The sequence below is a fragment of the Cyprinodon variegatus genome, unplaced genomic scaffold (genome assembly GCF_000732505.1).
Source record: "Cyprinodon variegatus isolate N-32 unplaced genomic scaffold, C_variegatus-1.0 Scaffold113, whole genome shotgun sequence".
Classification (NCBI taxonomy): Eukaryota; Metazoa; Chordata; class Actinopteri; order Cyprinodontiformes; family Cyprinodontidae; genus Cyprinodon; species Cyprinodon variegatus.
Window position 1 is genome coordinate 1,284,778 of NW_015150566.1, and position 5,549 is coordinate 1,290,326.

The following is a 5,549-nucleotide window of genomic DNA, read 5'->3' on the forward strand; positions in this document are numbered from 1 at the left end:
GGTTTTAGCCATTGTGTTTTGTAATGATCCCCTTCTTCTTCTGAAGCATAAAGTTTTCACTCCTCTGCAGCTTGTATGACTAAAGAGGAGCTGTAAAAATAATGCTGGGGTTAAATTTTATTTTATTCTGCTGCTGTTTGCAAATACAATCAAATAATGAATATTTGTGTGGGTTGCATGTGAGTAAAAACTTATTTATTTTTCTGACTGTCTTGAAGGAATCATTTGCAAAAGGGAGAACTGTTTTATTATTTTTCATTATTATACATTTTTTTTTGTAATTAGACTAAATCTAATTGGATTTTAATACTTATAGGAAATATTTGATCCACTTCATTCAGTCCATTATTGCTTTTTGTGTGTAACACATTAAATACTACTCCTATTTATATGGGTGTAACTTCCTTTGTCTTCACCTTGCTTCCATTAAATGTCAATAATAAGCTGAAGAATTTAATGGTTGAGAGGAATTATTGTCACAAAACATTAGCTTGATATTTTTTAAAGTATCCCGAGTCTTGAGCTGAACAGTGCTTTAGGTTATTGATGTTTGCGGGTGACTGGCCTGAATCGATATTACAGTATTTTTTATGAAGGACCAGGCAAGCAAAAGTTTACATTTTTCTTATCTTTTTAAAGAATGTATCCACAATAGAGAAGTCAAGGTCAGAATATCTATGGAGGCACTGTAAACATCCACAACTGCCTTTTTCTTCTGCTTATCTGCCAGGGTCACCGTGAGGCTTGGCTTTCTCCAGGATTCTGTGCGTGAAAACAGAATACACGCTGGACAGATCACTAGTCCTACAATTCAACTGTAAAAAAAAAAAAAAGAAAATGTTTGAAAATAAAATGAAAAAAATTTGTACTTCAAATAATTTTTTTGATAGGACAAAGATAAACCTAAACAAATACGTTTTTAATCTTAGTTTAAGCCAAATTAAGGTTTTAGCACTTTTACAGTTTTAATGTTAGTGGAGCATCAGAACTATAAGGTATACTGAGTAGATTTGACCTGAGAGGTCTGGGTGGACGACACACTGACCACAAGTCTGCAATGCACTTTGATGCTATGACATCGTGTGAATTATAGACTAACAGAAGTATGTCAACATCTATTCTCGGAGATACGGAAAGCCAATGTAAACACAATTGATCTGCTCTACTTTCTTGGTTTTAATAAGGACACTGGTAGCAGCATTCTGGATCCATTATAGCTGCCTGATCCATTCTTTTTTTAGGAGGACATGTAAAGATAGCGCTGCAGAGATCGATTCTAAAGATGCATGCATGCATTTGTTTTTCCAAGATCCTGCTCAGACTTTAGTCCAGTAGATAGTTTTTTTTTTTTAGCAGGCAGAAGGTTGATTTGTTGCCAACTTTATGTGCCTCTGAAGGTTCAGGTCTGAGTTTATCACTATACCAGGATTTGTAGCCTGATTGGTAGTTTATAGCTTTAACTGAAGCTGTGTGCTAACTTTTAAACACTGCCTTTGGTCCAAAAATGTAGTCTCTTCAGCTTTGTTATTAATCAACTGAAGAAAGATTTGGCATACCCATTCATTTACCCAGCACTTAAATGGGTTCATAGTCAGCTGGTAATGTACCACTGTGTGTTTTCTGCAAAGTCATGCTAACGTGTTCATCATGGTAAAAATCTGACCTGGAGGAAGCACATAAATATTGAATACATAGACTGCATTTATATTTAACCTATGATGATGTCTTTTCAATAATAGAGGCACAGTTACTATGCCAAACTAAGGACAAAGATTCCATTAATAGAAATGATTGTTGATTTAGTCTGAGCACACAAACCGATTTTTATCTTTTTTTTTTATTTTTTATTTTTTATAAAAAATAAAACAGCTTCAAGTCCAAAGACAAACATTTTAGATCTCTAAGTCAAGATATTTTCAGGGTATTTCACATTGATTGTGCCATAAAAGAGTGTATGTGTGGATTCCCGGAGATAATAATGTATATATATGATCATCTGAAATTAAAAAAGATAGTTTCTAATAGAAACGCTTTAGGCTATTTGTATCCCCCAATAGAAACTTTCCATTGTGGGATACAAATAGTCTAACAAGTATTCTCACCATAGATGCTGAGATGGTTGCTTAGTAAATGTGCTGCTACTGCTGCTTGATGGCTGGATGGATGCTGCAGCGTTAACATAAACAGACTGGCATAAACGTCAGGCTGCGTACGGTGTAAAGGCATTTCTCACTCCCTAACATGTCAGATGAAGCATATTTTTTCTGTTCTGATATAACAGAAATATTACATTTTTATGGCTACTTATAATTTACACAAAGTTAATTAAAGATATGCCCCAGCAAAGATACAAAGATACAGTGCCAGTGCTGCGGCATCAACAGATGCCTGTCATGGCTGCAGCAGATATTGTCTCATTGCATCTGGACACGATTCAAAAGTAAATTGGCAAACGTGGCAAAATAAAGTATTATGAATTGTTTTAGCATCTAGCAAGGGTCTGTAGGATCAACAGCTGCAACACAGTATGTTCTAACAACATTGTTGTTGCTGTTAGCTCATTAGAACCCCATCTTTAAATCCATAGAGTCTACATACCTCTGCTCTGGGCTGTTTTTCTGTTTTCCTCCTTGTTTTGCTTTTGGAAAGCTGCTCCTGATGGCTTTCATTTTTTCTTTTAAACTCTCACATTCCATCAATGAAAAGTGTAACAGATCTAGGGCTGTAACTAAACATTAATTTGCAAATCGATTCATCTGTCGATTATTTTTTGCGATAAATGTATTAATAATGGGATTGCCAAAGATTCTTTAAAGAAGACTTTTTATTAAGTTAAACCAGGTGCAACTCAAACAATATCAAGAGTTCTGGATCGAGCTATTGATCTTTTTTTTTTATCTTGAATGCAAAATATATATTCTGTTACCTAAAGGCATGTTTTAGAGTCTATACTCCAGTTAACGATTAATCATTAATCATTTACTAAATTAGTTGACAATTATTTCAATAATTGATTAATCACAGTTAATCTGAGTAATTGTTTCAGCCCTAGACAGACCTCCACAGATGCTTGCATCATCTACGTCACCCATCACAGCCAAAACAAGCGTCAGAGAAGTAGGAGGTCATACACCCAGATCACTGCAAAGGGTTTAAATATTAAGGTTATATTTCAGTGTCTTTCAGAGGAAAATAATAGGCATGTATAGAGATTGTTTCATGATGTATAGATTCTATTTATTTATTTATTTTTATTATCCTGCAGATGGCGCCAAAGGAAGCTGACTGTCCCTACTGTGTCTTGACCTTTTATCCCAGTTTTGTTCTGTGACATATTAAAAATTCCAACAAGTTTCCATCAGGGGGCCATGCATTTTATAAAGCAGAATTGTCTTTTTCTTTAGTTTTTTTATGGCACTAGTGGATCAGTGGCTCGTTTTTTGGACAGTAGGCTTACAGGAAGCGGGGTATGAGAGAGGGGGAGAGACATGCAATAAAGGGCCAAAGGTCTGATTCGAACCCGGGTCAGCTGCATCAAAGCCTAAGGCCTCCATACATGGGTGATGTGTATAAACCACTGCGCTATGAAAGCATGCCCAGAATTATCTGTTCAGATAGAGGAACCACTGGGGCCCAATCTGTATCACCGAAAAGATTCAAACTGATGATCTGAAGGCTCGTTTTGGAGGGGATAGGGTTAGGTTCTGTGGTTTTAGGAAGATGTTGAAGGAGCAGGGCCTGAACAATGGAGGCTGTTATGTTCAGTCCAATCTTTAATGCCTGTTTTACTTTAGAAAGAGAATTACAGTAGAGGAGTGCTAAGTGTAGATAAAGGTACATTGGTTGCTGTTGCTGTTCTGGACTAATAATTTGTTTTCTTTCTGTTTTGTTGAAGGGGAGAGCTGCTGTCATGTGATTCACACACGTTTGCCGGCGTATCCATGACATATTGTAGAGAAGTTGGAACTCAGCTGAGCTGTGTAGCCTTGCGGTGCTATGCTTTGCTGGTCGAAGCTGTAGGCCAGTTCCCTTTCATTCTTTTCAAGAAGTTTACTAAGCTCAGAAACCAGTAGAAAGGATTGTCTGCAGCATCTTCTTATTGTCCCCATGGTGAAGGTTCTGGAATTATTGGAGATGCTAAAAAAAACTGTTTTCCGAGAGTTCACTTGATTAGCTATACCTGATCACCTTGGCCAGGTGATTCAACCGTAACTGCCTCTCGCATTGCCAAAGCAGCAACCACCAGCCCCTGCAGCCAGCTTCTCTCCTACCTTATGAAGAACAGTTTAAGTGTATGTTCATCCAAGCTTCAAGCCTTGAAGACCTGTTGTTCCCACACCTGCAAATGCCTTCCAGCAAGAAGCAAGAAAAGTAAAACATGTTTTCTTTATTTGCTACCTGATTTCTGCCTGGTAGTGGCTTAATTAGAAATAGTTTTATTTTCTTTTTGCCTGCTCCAGGAGTCCGCTTGAACTTTCTGTTGGATGCTGTAATGTGTGATTTAAACCATGTGATAAGTGTGTTACTATTGTTTGGTTCTGTGAACGACTGCAATGTTGTGCAGCGCTCACACCCACTAGGGGTGGCAAATATGTTATTTAATCAAATAATATTCGGAATGTCATATAGTGTTCTGCGAACACAAACCCATCTGGTTGTGTGTCAGAACAACAAAAGAAAGCGTGAATCAAGATCAAAAAGATAAAAATATACAGATATGGAATTAATTCACCACAACTTCCGTTTCAAATAATAACGTTTCTCAACAAAAAACATTTAGCCCCAAGTCAAACAAACCTTTGACTAAACTAGTGAAACTCAACTAAACTAAGTTAGTATGTACACACAGATTACAGGTTACATCTCGACAAAGTTTTTATTAATTAAGCAGGGAAAAATAAAATTTTAATCTTGGATTTACTTACCATTATTAAAAACAGATTTGGTCATTAAATGTTAAAATTGATCATTTATGTTAATACTTAAAACTTTTCATTCTACAATGAAACTTATGCACCAGAAAGTGGCACAATTATTTTATGGAAACAACTTTGATAGTCAGTTTCTTATATAACAGGGTAGTTATTATGCTTTGCATCTCCAACAGCAGCACAGCATGGATTCCAAGTATTGCTAAACAAAACTGCAAATGATTTAAAGGTAGCCGCATGCTATTAGTCTTTAAATGACCCAACCCTCCTAGCATAGCTCATTAAAAAGCAATGAGAGAGGCAGAAAAGCGACTTATTTAGAGGAGCCTGCCCAGGAACATGAAGCCACTTCAAAATTCCATGAGTCATCGGCGTTGTCTCATCATCGCCTTTTCTTCTGACATAAATTTTAAAACATTTAAAGTGAAGAAAACCAAATGTAAAAGTTTTTTTGGACTAAATGTGGATTTACTAAATCATATTCAAAGCTATTTCACTATCCCTTCTTTAACGTTATTAAAGCTGACTTTAAAATTGCTTATTAATGATAAACCAGCATGTAACAACATTTAAATGTCCAAGAGAAAATGTTCCTAATGAAACTTGTGACATTAAACA